The sequence below is a fragment of the Durio zibethinus genome, chromosome 18, assembly GCF_047325235.1.
Source record: "Durio zibethinus cultivar Kanyao isolate XHJ-2024 chromosome 18, ASM4732523v1, whole genome shotgun sequence".
Classification (NCBI taxonomy): Eukaryota; Viridiplantae; Streptophyta; class Magnoliopsida; order Malvales; family Malvaceae; genus Durio; species Durio zibethinus.
In genome coordinates, this window is record NC_143179.1 from 10,372,864 (window position 1) to 10,392,637 (window position 19,774).

Consider the following 19,774-nt stretch of genomic DNA (forward strand, 5'->3'; position numbering starts at 1 on the left):
CCACCTTGACTGCACCGTCCAAGTTTGCCTTAGAATAGCCAGTTTCTGGGGCTCTCCATTTTGGTATCTTCTGCATGATTTGCATCCTAGGCCATACTTGAGCTTCTCTGTATTCATTCAAAAACTGCCTTACATATGCCATGATTTCCTTGGCAGTTTTGCCCCCATTATTTTTTTATATCCACATTCCTATTGTGCCATAACACCCAGCATGCCATCAGTCCCAGTTCCAAGCTGTTTCGGGTTCCTTTCTCATACAAACTACTTAGCCATCCCTTTTCACTTTCAATCTCTGCATCAGACGATTCATCCCCCCAGCATTCCATTTTCCATACGTCACTTGCCACCTTACATCATTTGAACGCATGTATCATTATTTCCTCTTCTTGTCCACATCTGGGACGTACATCCTGGACATTGATTCCCCTCCTCCTTAGGTTGGTAAAGACTAACAGTATTCCACTATTTAGGCACCAGCCAAAAACTTTTATTATTTTAGGTATGTTAAGCTGCCAAAGATATTTCCAGAAGCCGTTACAAGCTCCATCATTTATGTCATCCCCAGTGGAGCCGGTGAAAGGTCTATATACACTTTTCACCGTGAACTCACCCTTTTTTTCCAGTCCCCCATATGAGTTTATCTTCTCTACTAACGCGTGTCAGTGGAATACAGCATATCAACTTCACATCTTCTAAAAAAACTTGTCATACTTCATCCTCCTCCACCTCCTAGTGTTCGGATCAATTAATTCTGCCTCCAAACTGTAATTTACAGCCCTTGTACTGTCCCTATATGGTTATGCCTTTGTACCAGGTTTTATCCATGCATCGTTCCAAGTTGTAATTAAGTTTCCATTTCCTACTCTCCATTGTAGTCCCATCTCTAATACCTTCCTCGCCACCCATATACTACGCCATGCAAAAGAAGGGTTAACGCCCAAGTCAGCCCCCATGAAGTTGGATCTTAGAAATACTTCACCTTGAGTACCTTGTGAACCAATGACCCTAGCCTTTTTAATACTCTCCAGCCTTGTTTTCCCAACAGCACCACATTAAACTTTGATGCATCCCGAAAACCCATTCCTCCCACAGCTTTGCTATGACATAACTTCTCCCATTTAAGCAAATGAATCCCTTGACCGTTTGACTATGATCTCCACCAAAACCTGTTGACAATGTTATTAATTTCATCACATAACCCTTTCGGTAAGAGGAAACAACTCATGGCATACGTTGGTACCGCTTGGAGAATTGCTTTTATGTATGCTTCTTTCCCGCCTTTTGATAGCATTCCTCCACTCCAGCTTTGTGTCATTCTATTTAGTCGATTTGTTATTTCTCTTAATGCTTTTAACTTTCCTTTACCCAACATAGTAGGAACACCTAAATACTTTTCAGGATTAGCGATCATATGAATCCCAAATATATGTTTCACCCCTTCCATGCAATCTACCGATTTGTTTTTGCTTAAGAATAAGGACGACTTGTCATAGTTTATTTGTTACCCCGAACTTTCTTCATATCTGTATACCATGTGCCTCACCCTCATGCATTCTATTGGACTTGCTTTCATGAATGGCAAGCTATCATCTGCAAAGAGCAAGTGAGTAATCCGAGGACCATTTTGCTAGCTCTCACACCAGTTATCCAACCTTCAGTTTGGTATTTCTTTCGCATGGATGAAAAACCTTCTATGCATAAGAGAAATAAATAGGGTGAAAGAGGATCACTTTGACGGGGACCCCTTTCTCAACAAAAGCTGTTAGTGATAATGCCATTAAGGACAATGGAATATGATACAGAGGATATACATCTCATTATCCTATCTATCCACTTTTTAGCAAACCCCATCTATCCCATTACAACCTCTAAAAAAATCCACTCAACCTATCATAAGCCTTACTCATGTTTAACTTTAAGGCCACATACCCAACCTTGCCCAACCGTTTGTGTTTTAAGGCATGTATTAATTCATAAGTGACCAACACATTATCAATAATTAGCCTACCTAGAACAAAAGCACTCTAAAACTCACTAATACATTGGGGCAGAAAACTCTTGAGCTTATTCGCCAATGTTTTCGAGATGATCTTATAAATGACATTACATAGACTAATGGGTCAAATTAGCCATTGTTCTAGGATTTTTAATTTTAGGAATCAAAGCAATACTAGTGTTGTTTACATAACAAATCCGCCCCTCCCCATTTAAACAATCTTAGCAGAAATCAATTACATATTTCCCAACAATATGCCAATATTTTTAGAAGAATAAAACGGGCATATCATCAGGTCTGGGAGCTTTTGTTGGATTCATTTACTTGATTGCTTTATGAACCTCCTCAGCCTGGAATTCTGCTAAGAGAAAATCGTTCATTTCGTCTGTAACTCAAGCCTCTATCCCCTGGGTGATCTCATTAAAATTAGTTGGTCTTTGGGATTTAAACAACTTCTGAAAGTAGCCAAGAGCTATATTTTCCATCTTGTTATCTTCCTTCCACCATCTACCATTTTCATCCTCCAATCCCTTTATGTGATTATTTCTTCTTCTGCTAGAAGCTTGAGCATGAAAGTATGATGTGTTTTTATCCCCGTCTCATAGCCAGCTAATTCTCAACCTCTGCTGCCAGAACAACTCTTCTTTTTCCATTAAATCATTTATTGCAGTCCTTACCACAATCTTCCTACTCACATTTTCCTCATTCGGACATTGCATTTTAATCAGCTCATATTCCGCGTTCAACTTCTTCAACTATATATGGAATTTGCCGAACATGGTAGTGCTCCACGTGCCAAGATGTTTCTTCACATTAGCCATCTGATCGGTCAAACATCCCATGCCCCCATCCTTTCAGCCGCTACAAATGGCATTCTCACGTCTCCTCTTTTGTCCGCATAGACTCAAAGAAGAATCGTCTCTTCCCTTTGCCCTTGTGCTTAATTTTCCTACAACCTTCCGTGTCTACCATAACTTGATTATGGTCAGATACACAGATAATGGAATATTGATGACCGAAAACCTTGGAAATAAATTTTTCCATTGCTTATCCCTCAATACTCTATCAAGTCGTTACCTTATAATTTGGGATCTCTCCCCCTTTCCCAAGTGTACCAAAGCCCTTTGTATCTCAGATCCTCTAAACCCGCATCATCTATTGCCTCATGAAAATTATGCTGTTATGACATATAGATTCGTGAACTTATCGTTAGACATAGAATAAAGAGAGTTACCAGTAATTTTTTTGTTTAGATGTGATTGGTCATCTAATCAATTTATTTCATTTAAAAAAGAGTCTCAATATTGACTTAATATATTTAAATAGTAGATTCTTTAAGTTTGAGAGTGCGATTACATATGAGGAATGTTATAGTACCCTCACAACGTCCATCTAAAGAATAGTACCAATTTGATTTCAAATTGTCTAAGCCTTAAATGTATTTGTAATTTACTAGACTATTTAATATTAAAAATTAATCTTAAAATTACCATAATAGTTTAATAATAATTTAAGATAATTTTCTCATTTCGAAAACATTCATGGAGACTAATATCTCACATTGAAGAGGTTCCGTCATCATATTTATTAATACATTTTATTCAAAAAAATTAGTAAAATCTTCCAATAGTTTGGTAAGATTTACTTTAAGTAGATCTCCCAATAATTTAATGAGATTTTATTTAAAAGATATTTATAAAATTTTATTTTTATTTTTTTAAAAAAATATATTAAGTCTCTCAATAGTTTAGTAAGACTTAATTTAAAAAATAAATCCTCGAATAGTTTAGTAGGATAAAAATTATTTTTTTTTAAATTTATTTATGAAATTTTCTAATAGTTTGGTGGATTCCATAAAATTTAAATCCATGAAAATTCTCCAATAATTTTGTAGGATTCATGAATTTATTTTAGATTTTTTTTTATTATTTATTCTTTTTATTTTTTTTTTAGAAAAATGTTTTTTATAAAATGTTTAATAAATAATAATTTACTCAATAAAAATAATAGATAATGAAAACCAGTAAAATAAAATATAAAATTTTTAAAATATAAAAAAATTAAAATATAAAATAAATCAAAAAATAAAATTAAAATGAAAAAAAAAAATCTACCATCAGATCGAACCGAACCATGGGTGGCGTGTTGATCTTATTCGAATTACACATGAATCTAGGCTTACTGAAACAGTGTCATTTTGGAGCTTTATAAAAGCTAAACCTTTCGTTTTTGCCTAAAAAGCCCTCTGCTATTTTTTTAGCCCCAAAATTCTCTACATTTTCTCTAGAAAATCATAAAAACATCAACTAAAAAATTAAAAAAACTCACCAGTTTTTGAAAAACTGATCGAAAACTGGTTGAAAAATTCAAACATCGTCAAAAAATTCAATTGAAAAATTCAAAATTTCATCCCAAACCCAAATTTTTCCATTTTTTCTCAATTTCTTCTAAGTTTTCTCGTAAAGTCAACCTTGATCACAGAATTTTAAAACTTCAATCCCAACAATTTAGAAAAAAAATCAGAAACCCCAATCCTCTTAATTACTAAAATTTCGAATACATAAACTCTAAAAACCAAAATTTCAAAAACTCAACTCCCAAAAAAGATTTTCAAAATTTTTAAACATCAAACATTTTCTTATCAAAATCAACCATATCCTATTCAGTTCTCAGTAGGGATGTTAGGGATCGGACAGAACCAATCCATGTTTGAATCTTGAGATTGAATTTTGCCCAACATGATCTTAGGTTGGATCTATGCTAATTTGTCCATAATCAAATTAAAAGCCCAATGATTTGGTTCTGCCTTAAAATCTTTTGATAATGCACATTCTCTGATTTGGTTGATTCAATTTTAATTTTTAAAATTCTCGTCACAATAAGAATAATAATAATAATAATAATAATAATAATAATAATTTAATATACTTAATTTAATATACTATAATATAATAATGATAAAATAATAATATAATATAATATAATAATGTAATGTAATACTAGTAACAAAAATAATGATAATAATAAAAATCGACCTCCGGACACAGTGTCTTTATCTCCATCTGTCATATAGCCCTTACAACAACGCTCCACTTCTCCAAATCCCACTTAACCTCGTTAAAATCTCCAAAGCATAGCCAAGGCTTATGTGATGATTCAGCCAATTTTCTCATTAGGTCCCACGACTCATGCCTGGAGCTTGTATTCGGCTCTCCATAAAATCCAGTCAACCGCCATTATTGATTCTCGCCATCCACCACTTTCATGTCTATTTGCTGTCTTGAAAAACTAGTAAGGTTCAATGAAATTCCTTCCTTCCACAATAGTGCCAAACCCCCACTCCTACCTATTGCAGTTACATCCAGTCCAGAAGTCATGTTGCATTTCCTTCTAATTCTATCCAACGCCCCTGTAGATATGAAAGTTTCACTTTGAAACACAACATCAAGATCTTCTCTCTCCAACAGTCTTTGAAGAGCACGAACTGTCTGTGGGTTCCCAAGCCCACGACAATTCTAAGCTATGTACTTCATGATTTTCAGCATGACTGGTATCCAATCTCCGCCGTTGAAAAATCTTTATCCTGAAAGCGTCTTTCTTCGATACTAATTCTTGCTACCTTGGTTTCTCTTTCTGTGTCTTCTTTTAAGTACATATTAAATATTTTAAACTTATTTTGAATTCAATTACATATTGATTTTTATATGGATATATTAAGTTTATCTTTATTGAAAATAAATTAATTACTATTATTTTCTAAAAATAAAGTTCAGTGAAACAGAAATGTATTAATAGAAAAATTAAAAATGGAAATAAATGAGAAGAATAAAAATATAATTTTCATTACATATTGTCTGTTCTCTTAAGCCGAAACGTGGTCCGAGCCCATGTCATGTGGTTCAACTATAGGAGTGTGGCTTGTTTTGCAACAAAATGAGTAGCAACGTCGCTAGTTACCTATACACACTGTAGATTTGCCAACTACCGATGGGGATCGACAGTATTTCCAATACTAAGATTTGGCTTAGTCTAAAGCTACAATCAACATTCGAAACTAGAAAACGTACTATTACTCGCACGCGTACTACTGCTGTCTCTGTCCTCCCTCCTCCTCCAATCTTGGAACAAGAGAGCTATCCCTCAGTGTCTCTGAACATTTCTTGGATAGTCGAGTCTTTGTTCACATATTCTTAAATTTTAAGAAAGAGAGTGGTTCGGAGAAAAATGATATTAAAAAAAGATTGTGTAATTCGTTGACCTAAGAAACATAAAATTTTTTGTTTGATTTAAAAAAATATAAGATTTTTTACTAATGTCTTTTTTACTTTATTATTTTTTATGACACATGAATAGCACGTAACATTTATAACACGTGACATGTGAATAGATCTGTTCATAGATCGGATCAAATTGGATTCAGACCGAATTCATGTTTAGTATTAATAGTTTATATGTTTGTCTAAGTTAACTTGACCCGATATTTCGACTCTTAAAATTTTTTCAAACCTAACTGAAATTGAAAAAATAAATCTCAAGTCTTTTCATTAAACTTAATTTATATAATAAAGAATTAAAAAAATTTTAAAAAATAATATATAAAAATAAAATTTTACATATATGTACTTATATAATTATAATTTTTAATTATATATAATTTATTTTGCCTAAGTAGAGCTCAAGCTTTAATTCCTTTGTCCAATATTTGACCTGATATTTAAATCGATATAAAAATTATATCCAAATCTATTTAACGGATTTTAGTTTATTGTTCAATGTAGACATCTAATTTGGTTCAAGCCCGGATCAATTGTGTCTGGTCCAAATGGATAGGCTCATTTTTGCTTTTTATTTTGAATTTTATATTTTATTATTTTTATTTTTATTTTATATTATATATATTTTTTTCTTTTGTATCTTATGTATTTATTATTTATTATTACTATTTATTAATATATATATCTTTATTCTTTTTCTTTTTCTTTCTTTTCTGTTAATATTTATATATATTTTATTTATCTAGTTATAAATTTATTATTATTTATCTATTTATATATTATAATTTATCTATTATTATTTTTAATTTATCTGTTAATATTTTGATTTATCTGATTATTTTTTTTAATTATCTATTAATATTTTTTATTTGATTTTTATTTTCTTTTTCTTTTTTTTTTGCTGAGATTGGATTGGTTTGTGGGGAATCCTACCGTGAATGGGGGTTCAATCAAAGTCCATATTGGATTCAAAGATTGAATCACAATCCAAAGAGGAGTTGAGATTAATCAGAAATTCTTTTGATCAATCCCTATAAAAAGACCCACGGATCAAAGGAAGAACACAGAGAGAAAAAAAAGGCATACTAGCTGAGAGAAAAAAAGGCAAACAAAGAGAAGATTTAAAGGCTAAAAAGGTTTTGGTGCATTTAGAACAGCTCTAAGAATCGGTAGGAATTTTTGCAAAATTTTTTTACGAATTTTTTCTGAAAATTTTTGGAAAAATTTCAGATTTTAGTTGAATTTTTCGGCGAAGATTGAATTTTTCGACCAACTTCTCAGTTTTCGACAACCATTTCAGAAATCGATCAGTTTTTCGATTAACTTTCGACGAAAAATCCAGAATCCGACGACGACCTTCAGCCTTATATACTTTCCTCAAAACGACATCATTTTTGCTTTAGTAACCCAGAGGCTCCACGCGTTTTGTCAAGATCCGACCAAACCTGAGTGTCGACCCACTTTCGACCCGCGTTTAACCCAAGTGTGAGCCGTTTCTTGAGCCAAGCCGAGCCACGTCTCCGAGCTATTTTTCTCTCCCAAGTCAAGTTGAGCCGAGCCGTTTTCAGGTTTTTTTTTATTTTTTATTTTATTTTACTTTATTATTTATTATTTATTATTATTTATTTATTAGATTAGATTTGTTTAACATTCTTTTTATTTTTATTTCTATTTTTATTTATTTTCCTTTATTTTTATTTTCATTTTTATATTTTTTTATTTTCTTTTCTTTAAATAAAATTTAAAAAAAATATTTTTGGGGAAAAGTTGAAAATATCAATTTTTCTTGAAAATAAGTTTTCTAAAAAATATTTTTGAGAAAAAGTTGAAAGTATCAATTTTCCTTGAAAATAAGCTTTCTAAAAAATATTTTTAAGGAAAAGTTGAAAATATCAATTTTTCTCGAAAATAAACTTTCTAAAAAATATTTTTGAGAAAAAGTTGAAAGTATCAATTTTCCTTGAAAATAAGTTTTTCAAAAAATATTTTTGAGGAAAAATTGAAAATATCAATTTCCCTTAAAAATAAATTTTCAAAAGAAATATTTTTAGGAAAAAGTTGAAAGTATCAATTTTTCTTAAAAATAAATTTTCAAAAGAAATATTTTTTGGGAGAAGTTGAAAGTATCAATTTTTCTTAAAAATAAGTTTTCAAAAATAAATTTTTGAGAAAAAGTTGAAAGTATAAATTTTTCTCAAAATTAAAGTTTCAAAAAACTATTTTTGGAGAAAAGTTGAAAGTATCAATTTTTTCTGCACAAAAGCAATCATTTTTTTCCTTCTTATTTTCTTGAATTTTTCTTTAATGTTAAATAATCTGACAATGGAGCCTCTGCAAGTAAAACATTAGTTTTCTTGCATACTCTTGAGGTGAAGGGATTTTTTCAATTTTCTGTTAAAGGTATTAGAGTCAATTGAGAATAATTTCTAATAACTAATTACTTGGTAAATTTTTAAGGCTTATTGGATAACACAAAATTAAGCTGGTACCATCTTTTGATGGGCATTGTGAGGGTGTTCTACCTTCCTCACACGTAACCGAACTCTCGAACCCTGTTCTAGTTAGTAGACCCGAACCTATTCTTTTAGGGACCCTTAAACTTAGGTATTCCCTGAAAGGATAGATTCTTTAGGTGACCAATCGTACCTAAATAAAAAAGATTGGTGGCGACTCATTCAAGTCAATGTCTAGCGATAGATCTCTGGATCTAGATGTTATGACAGCTTGACGACTCTGCTGAAAAAGTTCGAGAGTCAGGCCAGCAAATAAATTTGTGTTATCCAAAAGCCTAATAAAATTAAACCTTTTGTATAGATTTTTTATTGATTCATGTTTATTTACTTTATTAATTATATCATTCATATGCATATGCATAACATGAGCTCTATACCCGAGCTCTGTCCCTCTAGGAGGGAGTAAAGTACCTATTACTTTCGTGAGGTTTAATGCCTCTGCAGTGGCTAGCGAAATAATCATATTTAAATTGAACCTTTTTCACTTGTAGCCTGTAATGGGTGAGGATTAGGGTGCCTTACTAGTCTATGATGGATAATGATGTAAGGAGCAATTTGAAAACCTTTAGACTTTAACCTTGAACCACATATAATGAACCTTAGAAGTGCCTAAACCTAAGATAGAGCCCTTTCTACCTTATGATAGATATACCTTAAAACTAAGACACAAGAATAATGTTTATCTAATCATTTTGCTTGTCTGGCTTTGTGCATCATTTTTATTATCATATGTAACATTATACATCGACATCACTTTCAGTTTATTTGTAAAACTAACTATGTTGTTTGTCTGATTTTGCACATCTGTATTATTTTTATGATCATGTTTTAACATTATCATTTGTATCCATTTTATATTAGATTTCATCCATGAAAATGTACATTTCATTTATGCATCAACGTATCATACAGCATAGCATAGCATTTTTAATCATAATTGTGGTGCTAAAGGTTCAAAGATAGCTCCATCTAGCGAGAACCTTATCCATTGATACAACACAAGATCCAGAGCCAAACAAATGGAGCAAAAAAAATTTTATCGATTTGAAAAACTGGAAAAAGCTCAAAAAAAGATTGAGAATGAGTTAACTAAAATTTTGGATGCTCTCAACAAATTAAATAAGGAGAAAGGAGTAGAAGAGAACACAAGCTAACAAGACCTTGCATCGTAAGAAGTGATAACCCCTTATATCTACCTGGTTTTGGTCCACCTCAAGCCTAGTCTACACAAGAGATTCTTCCACAACACTTCACATATCATATATATCCTGGAATGCCATCAGCCTTTAATCCAGGGCATTACCATAGCTATGTGAATCCTGTCTTTACTGAAAAGATAGTTGAACCAATTCAAATCCTTGATCTAGATGAATTGAAAGGAAAAGACAAGGAAAAGATAAAAGTGAAAGCTCAAAAAAACTTTAAAATTAGTATGCTAGAACAAAAGCTACGGCCTGTGGAACGAATTGGTTTCTATGGTCAGTTGATGCTGCTGAGCTTTGCTTAGTCCCTGATGTGGTCATTTCTTCTAAGTTCAAAGTACCAAAATTTGAAAAATATGATGGCACAAAGTACCCAAAAACTCATATTACCATGTATTATTGAAAGATGACAGCCCATGCTCATGACGAAAAGTTACTAATGCATGTTTTCTAAGACAGTCTTATTGATTTTATTGTTAGGTGGTATATCCAATTAGACAGAACTCACATTCGTTCCTGGAGTGACATGGCCCATGATTTTATCAGTCAATATCAACATATCATGGATTTGACTCCTGATCGTTTGTCTTTACAAAATCTAAAAAAAAAGGCCAATGAGACTTTTAAAGAGTATGCCCAGAGGTGAAGAGATATTGCTTCTCAAGTACAGCCTTCTCTGACTGAAAAAGAAACTACAGTGTTCTTTGTCAGCACTTTGAAATCTTCTTATTATGAAAAAATGATAAGGAATGCATCAAAGAATTTCATCGACATGGTGATATCTAGAGAAATTATTAAAAGTGCTATAAAAAATGGCAAGTTGAAAGGGGTAGAAACCAAGAAAGCATCAGAAAAGAAAGAATCTGAAGCTCAAGCTATGAGCTTTGATAGACAACAATTCAAGGGTTATCAACCCTATTCACCTTAAAGTTACTCTTCGTACTATCTTACTGTGAATAATGCATCATCTTATCCATATCAGCTAGTTTCACAACCACCTTATTCATCCACATACCGATCAATTTTTAGCCCTCAAGATCTTACATATAGCCTTAACATTTAAGCTTCTGCAAGAACCCAAATGTGTCCTACTAACCCAGCAAGTGGTTCACGAGAGCAATGGATTACTCAAAAAAAATTTGTATTTGATCCAATCCCCATGACTTATACGAAGTTATATCAAGAACTCTATAATAGCCACTTGGTTGCCTCCAGCCATGTGGAGCCACTTAAGCCACCCTATCCTAAGTGGTATGATCCTATAGCCCACTGTGACTACCACTATGGAATTACTGGCCATTCTACTAAAAATTACATTACTTTAAAGTATAAGGTGCAACAGTTGATCAATGATGGAATGGTAAGTTTTGATCAAGGAAAAGCAATAACACCTGATGTTAGTGCTTTGAGTGAAAATCAAGAACACATTAGTCAGAAAGGTTCGGAGAGTCACAATGAATTGAAAGGCAAGATGTCAATAGAGATTCTTCACTTGATCGCATAAGAGGAAAATTTTAAAGAATGGAGATAAGGTCGGTTGAAGATTTTTTTGTCATTTTAAGATTTTTTTCGAGTAATGTTAGATTTCTTTTTGCAATATGACTTCACTTGTTATCATTTTAATAAAGGCAAGTTAATGCATTTCATTACATTTTCTGTTTTACTCAACCATTACTCTATGCTCTGTTACCTTTTATAAATTTATATCCCCATTTTTAAATTTCAGATGATGAATATTTAGACAATGATAACAATAATTTTAAGATTTAATTTTGAAAACTCATCCACATTAATATGAGAAAATGATTTGAGCAAAAAAATAAGCTGTTACCAGAGGTGAAATAGATATATCTTGAAGATGTGTAATCTTTTATACAGGTTCATGAGCTTTGTTCAATAAATGATGTTCAAGAAAGGTAATCATAATTGAGATGAAAAATGATCATCTTTCTTTTACTATTCGAAAAACCATTTATTGTTATCCCTTTGAGCCTATTATGATTTTTTTTCTAAAAAACCCAAACCAAAGATCACCTTCTACACTGGAGGGTAATTTTTGAAAAAAAAATATATCACAAAAGGTCTCAAAGATGGAAAAAGAAAGAAAAGCAAAAGAAAAAATATATGTCATACATAATTTGGGTAAAGTAATGAGAAATCTTTGTGTGATGAAAGAAAAAAGTAGTGAAATGATGTGGGGGTAAAATGCCAAGTTACATCAAATAATCCTTTAGTCTTAAACCTTTTAATACATGTTTTAAGCCTATTATATCCATTTCTTTTATGACCCCTCACCTTGACCTACATTATAACTTTGAAAAGTTCATTTAGATCAAGTGTGAATGCTCAAATTGAATGATCATATATTAGGCAAAGACATACTCATGATGAAACAATGGAATCATGCTACATTGCTCTAAAGTTTGATGTGTGAAAGACATCAACAATGAATGAAAAATGAGAAAAAAAGATGATAAAAAAAGAAAAAATAGAGAAAAAAGAAAAAAAAGAAGAAAAAATGAGAAAATGAAAAAAGAAATTCAAACTAAAAGCCTGAAAGGGTGATTTTGGTAGAAAAAGATCCAGGTCAAATGGTTCACATAGATAGAAGATCAAAGATATCTGAAGATCCCTCAAAGATGGGGTAAAGTTCGTCAAGCTTAAAATGACTTCAACAGTAAATAAAATTAGTTTTTGAAAAAAAATCCTAGATTAATGTTGAGAATTATCTGAATATTCATCATTTGGACATACTATTCATCCCAATGACATATATCTAATTTATTTTCTTTTCCATTTGTTTTATATCAAAATAGATCTTCATTGATTATCTTTACCATAATTCATCTTGTGTTCTCTTATTGTTATATCTCTAGAATAAATCAAGAAAATGTATGAGTGCATTATAATTTTCAAGAATTGAAATGATGATGAATGAATGATAATGTGCATAAAAAAGTCTTGCATTTCTTTAAAAATAAATCTAAGATAATGGTGGTAACAAAATGAAGAAATGATAGAAACCTAAAAAAGATGATTTAGAAGGATATATGATGTGACCAAATAGAGAATATGATGATGGATTGGACAATAAAATGAAGATGGGGCAAATCTTGAAAAGTGGTATAACCAAGTGAGGAGTACAAGGATGAATTGGTCGATATGACTTACAAGTTATGATTGAATGATGAAAATAATTAATGGATAATGTTTGTTTTGGAATGGTTAATGCTGAGACACATATGAGTAATGATCCAATGATGGTGGATGAAACTTATTCTAAAATTTGTTAGTGCTGAGAAGTCCATGAATGGTGGTCAAGTGATGATCGATTGATGAAACTTATTCCAAAGTATTGAGAAACTGAACAAAGAAGACATGCGAAATGGTGAAATTTTGAGAGCCATGTTACCACAATTATTTAAAATTTTATGACATAAACGTCTGCATTACATGCATCATGGGGGCATCATTGCTTGAATAATACATGCACATAATTCAATGAATTAAACTTTGTTTGGACATGCATGGCACTATGAGAATATAGGTTACCGCATTTGTATCATTAAGAAGGCATTTGCATCTTTGGTCATAACATTCATTCATGCAAATTTTTGAGTCATTTAAAAAAAATTGTGAATATTTTAATGAGAATTTTTTAAAACTCAAATGAGAATCTTTGAGTTTCAAAATGAGAATCTTTAAGAAATGAAACCTTAAAGTTCGTCGAATGTGAATCTTCGAACTAGAATGAAAAGTTTTAAACTTTTGGATGTGAATCTCCACAATACAAAGCTTCAACTTTTTGGATATGAATCTCTAAATTTTTTAAATGAGAACCTTTGAACTTAGATGTAAAACTCTAAGTTTTATTGTTGAGCCTTTGAACTCAAATGAAAAGCTTTGAATTTTTGGATATGAATCTCAAGCTTGCCAAATGCGAACCTTTAAAAAGCCTTGAACTTTTGGATGTGAGCCTTCAAAATTCAAATGAGAATCTTTGATGCAAGTCTTACAAGTTGCAAATGCAAATCTTGAGATCTTGTAAATTTGAACGAAACTGAAATTTTAAGAATTAAATTTTAGTAAATTCTTATGAAGTTAGAAGGTTCTTGCGAATCTGAACTTATGAATGTTGAACTCAAATTGTGAATCTTTGAGTTTTCATTACATAATTTTTTCAATCATGATCTATAACTCCTTTGGACATGATTGTTAAAGAGCAATTTACTTTTCAAAGTCGTGGTGCCTCTGTTTAGAAGAGCAATTTATTTTTTAAAGTCGTGGTGTTCTATTTAGATGAGCAATTTACTTTTTAAAAGTTAAGGTGCCTCTGTTTAGAGGAGCAATTTACTTTTCAAAGTTGTGATGCCTCTATTTAGAGGGACAATTTACTTTTCAAAAGTTAAGCTTCTGATTATGAGAGCCATTTACTTTTCAAAAGTCATTGAGCCTCTGATTATAGGAGTTTTAGTTATTTTCAAAGTTGTTAAGCTTCTGATTAGAGGAGCCATTTACTTTTCAAAGTTGTTGAGCCTTTGATTAGAGGAGCCATTTATTTTTTAAAAGTCATTGAGCCTCTGATTAGAGGAGCATTGTTTATATTTTTCAAAGTCGTTGAGCCTCTGCTTAGAAGAGCCTTAATCAAATCTTAAACACAAAAAAATGAAAGAAAAAAGGGTCGAGTTGAGTCTTGAATGGGTGTCTACGTCTTTGCGTAATTTCTGTTTTACAAAAAATGTGCAAAGAAAGGCAGCTGTAGACACCCAATTTGGTCCAAGCCCGGATCAATTGGGCCTGGTCCAAATGAGTAGGCCCATTTTTGCTTTTTATTTTGTATTTTATATTTTATTATTTTTATTTTATAATATATATTTTCCTTTGTATCTTATGTATTTATTATTTATTTATTTATTATTACTATTTATTAATATATATATCTTTATTTTTTTTCTTTCTTTTTTGTTAATATTTATATTTTTTCATTTATCTATTTATATATTATAATTTATCTATTATTATTTTTAATTTATCTGTTAATATTTTGATTTATCTGATTATTTTTTTTAATTATCTATTAATATTTTTTATTGGATTTTTATTTTTATTTTTTGGCTGAGATTGGATTGGTTTGTGGGGAATCCTATCGTGAATGGGGGTTTAATCAGAGTCCATATTTGATTCAATGATTGAATCCTAATCTAAGGAGGAGTTGAGATTAATCAGAAACTCTTCTGATCAATCCCTATAAAAAGACCCACGGATCAAAGGAATAACACAGAGAAAAAAAAAAGATACTGGCTGAGAGAAAAAAAGGTAGACACAGAGAAGATTTAAAGGTTAAAAAGGTTTTGGTGCATTTAGAACAGCTCTAAGAATAGATAGGAATTTTTAGAGAATATTTTTATGAATTTTTTTGGAAATTCTTGAAAATTTTTCAGATTTCGGTTGAATTTTTTGAAGAAGATTAAATTTTTCGATGACTATTCCGACCAAGTTTGAATTTTCTGGCCAACTTTCCAATTTCTAGTAACCATTTTCAGAAATCGATCAGTTTTCTGACGAACTTCCGACGAAAAACTCAGATTTCGATAAAAATTTTCAAAATTCGGTGGGCATTCAACTAGAGTTCTTCGGGTTTTTAAAGAAAAGGGAGAGAAGAGGAAGGGAAGAGAGAGAAAAGGAGAAGGGATTCTGAGAAAAAATCAACCTTCAGCCTTATATACCCTCCTCAAAACGACGTCATTTTTTCGTTAGTAACCTAGAGAATCCGTGCGTTTTGTCAAGATCCGACTAGACCCGAGCGTCGACCCACTTTCGACCCACGTTCAACCCGAGTGCGAGTTGTTTCTCGAGTCGAGCCACGTCTCCGAGCCATTTTTCTCTCTCAAGTCGAGCCGAGCCGTTTCCAATTTTTTTTTCATTATTATTATTATTATTATTATTATTATTATTATTATTTATTTATTAGATTAGATTTGTTTAATATTTTTTTTTATTTTTATTTATTTTCTTTTATTTTTATTTTCATTTTTATATATTTTTTATTTTTTTATTTTCTTTAAATAAAATTCAAAAAAAATTTTTTTGAGAAAAGTTGAAAGTATCAATTTTCCTTGAAAATAAGCTTTCCAAAAAACATATTTTTTAAAAAAAGTTGAAAGTATCAATTTTTCTTGAAAATAAGTTTTCTAAAAAATATTTTTAAGGAAAAGTTGAAAGTATCATTTTTTCTTGAAAATAAACTTTTTAAAAAATATTTTTAGGACAAAGTTGAAAGTATCAATTTTTCTTAAAAATAAATTTTCAAAAATGGATTTTTGAGAAAAAATTGAAAGTATCAATTTTCCTCAAAATTAAAGTTTCAAAAAAATATTTTTGAGAAAAAGTTGAAAGTATCAATTTTTCTTGCACAAAAGCAATCAAGCAATCATTGTTTTTCCTTTTTATTTTCTTGAATTTTTCTTCAATGTTAAATAATTCGATGATGAAACCTTTGCAAATGAAACAATAGTTTTTTTTCATACTCTTGAGGTGAGGAGATTTTCTCAATTTTTTACTAAAAGTATTAGAGTCAATTGAGAATAATTTTCAATAACTAATTACTTTGTAAATTTTTAAAGCTTATTGGATAATACAAAATTAAGCTGGTACCATCTTTCGATAGGACGTTGTGAGGGTGCTATAACCTTCCTCACACATAATCGAACTCTCGAACCCTGTTCTGGTTAGTAGACCCGAACTTATTCTCTTAGGGACCCTTAAACTTAAGTGTTCTCTGAAAGGATAGATTCTTTAGGTGATCAATCACACCTAGATAAAAAAGATTGATGGCGATTCCTTCAAGTCAATATCTAGTAATAAATCTCCGGATCTAAACGTTATGACATTCAAATATTCTTAAAACTTGTAGGCCTTTAAGCTTGAGCAAATAACCAGACCTTTGAACAGGTCACATGTGAATAACAAATGATAAGTAAATAACACATTTTCTTATTTTCAACTATATATTTTTCATAATGTGTTAAAGAATTTTGAAAAATAATATTTTATATTTTCAACAAAAAAAAAGTGTTTTTTATCATAAAAATATCATTTTTATTGAATTTTAAAAAGTATTATTTTTTATATTTTCAACAAAAATTACATTTTTCTCTCTAAAATATTATTTTTGTTTAATTCTAAAATATATTTTTTATATTTTTTACAAAGATTGTGTTTTTATTTTAAAAAAGTCTTTTTTGTTGAATTTTAAAAAATAATTTTTTGCATAGTTTCAACAAAATCGTGTTTTTAATCATAGTTTTTATCAAGAATTTTAATAGCACTATATTTTTATTTAAAATATAAAAAACTATATTTTTTTAATATAAAAATGTTGTGTTTGTTAACAAAAACTACATTTTAATATAAGAAAACATAATTTTTGTTGAAATTATGAAAATTAAAAAAAAAAACTTTTTCATAATATATCAACAAGCAAAATATAACTTTTTCACAATATATTTTGAACAAAAATTACGTTTTTAATTTTAAAAAATGTCTTAATTGAAAATATAATAAAGATTATGTTTTTAATATAAAAAATGATCTTTGTTTAAAATATATAAATAAAAAAATTTTATAATATTTTATTAAAAAATATTATATTTTTAAGGTAAATAATATTATCTATATAATTTGAAAATGCAATTAATTAAGGCAAATATTAAAAAAAAAATTTACTTTCTCTTTAAAATCTAAAAAAACTCAAGAAATGAGAGTTTATTATTCCCCTACTTTCCTCTTTTTGACTACGTTGAAAATCTTTAAAAACCTTAAAAATCACATTTCGTAAATTAAACTAAAAAATCAAATTACAAAAAATAAGATTTTAATTAAAAATCTAATTCTTTTGAATTAAATGCTCTTTCAAACTTTAGAATTATAGTTTAAGCGATTACTTAGCCTAACAAGGTTATCTAAATATATGACTAGGGAATCTCGTTGGTTAGCTGATGCTATGCATCTAATTAAACGGACATCAACGATACAAGATATGTCTGTGGGATATTAGCAATAACACTGTGAAGAAGACTTTATCTTACGGCTAATGAAAGCTTCAATCGACGTACCAATTTGAAAGTCACGTTCGGTGTCGCTATTAGACTATTCTTACCGTAAACAACTTTTTTCAAGTTGATGGATAAAAGATTTTTCTCTGCCAACGATTGGACAAAAGCATTACGGTCGAATAATTTTCTCACCAAGAATGACTATAAATAGGGCTTCAAGCACAAATCAAACAAGTGAATCATACCAAAATTCTGCTGAAACGTCTTTGAGATCATCGATTCACCACTACCATCATTTTGTTTCAAAGCATTCAAGCTTAATGTTGCTCTGCCGAAATCTCTTAAAAATTTAAGCTATTTAATTTCTCCATGCAGCCATCCTCTCCCATCCCAAACCACCCCAATTTCTACCTCAAATATTCTCCCTGCGATGTATTTATTTTGCTAGCCATTAATAAAGATTTTTTTCATTAAGTGATCTATTTTAAATACACAAAACATAGTATTATCAAGGTTTAATTAATTTTCTCTTTACAACTCATTTTTTACATATGACGCAACCCAACCTTAAAATTAAGCCATCGTTGGGAAAACTCAAAATTTTTGGCTCATTTTGGGCCATTTCATATTTTAGAGTTGGCTAAAACCCAAATAGGGGAGCACAGACCAAGCTTTCACCATCGAAAGCCAACCCACCTTCAATCAGCGACTCCATCTCCCCTTTAAACCTAGCACCATGTCAGCAGCCTTTACTCACCTCATCTTCACATTGCCTACCCAAAATCTTAACGCCAACAAAAATTAACTAAATTATTATAATTTTATAATTAAAAAATGTTTTTAGTAGAAGAAAGAATGAAAAAATATATATATTAGTAATTAACAAAGTGTATGTTTGTCTTATTCATTTGAAACTAACTTAATTATAACACCTCATCAGGTTAGTGTCATTTTCACCAAATCCCAAAGGATAATGACGGCGTTTTGAAAAACTATTTAAAGCTACATGCAATTTTACTAAAATCTCAAGTGTTCAATTTACTTTTTCTTTTTATTTATTTACCTTTTTACCTTAACCTACTTCACTTCTTCAACTGCTACTTATCAGTCAACTACTCACACCATTAGTTAATTATCTAATCCTCTGCTCCTTATTTCGCGAAACCAAGAAAAGTTTTTATTTTTAATTTCTACCTTCTTTTTTTAAAAATAAAAAAAATGTTTGTTATCCATTGGACCAAAATAAGCTTTAATTACTAGTGTTTGTAGTTGGAATTGTATCTCCTATTTGATATCCATAAAGATTAAGAAATAAATTTTAAATTTTAATATATATTATAGTAATATAAAATTCTATATGAAATTCATATTTTCAATGTTAAAAAGAATATTGAACCGGTGATTTCATTTTTTTGGTTTAATCAGTTCAATATCAATTGTTTTAAAAGAAAATTTGAAAATTTAACATTAAATGTATATTAAATATGAAAAAAATAATAAAAATATTTAATTACATAGTTAAAGTTTTAATGAATTAGTTGATATTTTTTAATTGTACTTTAGATCTAGTAGTATGATTGCATATATGAAAGATATTAGCATCTTGGGATGCCCATTCAAATAATGATATCAATTCATTTTTCATTCATCATTAGTTGATAAAATGGTTTATTTTATTTTAATTTCCATAATTTTTTTATTTTTTATCCTATCATTTAAATATTAAAAAAATTTC

At 30.1% G+C, this 19,774-nt stretch overlaps 1 pseudogene; it reads right to left on the reverse strand.

Annotated features, from left to right (window-relative positions):
* Positions 1–1,147: 1,147 nt before the first annotated feature.
* LOC149513705 (uncharacterized) lies at positions 1,148–2,376 on the reverse strand (annotated as a pseudogene).
* Between the last annotated feature and the right edge of the window lie 17,398 nt (positions 2,377–19,774).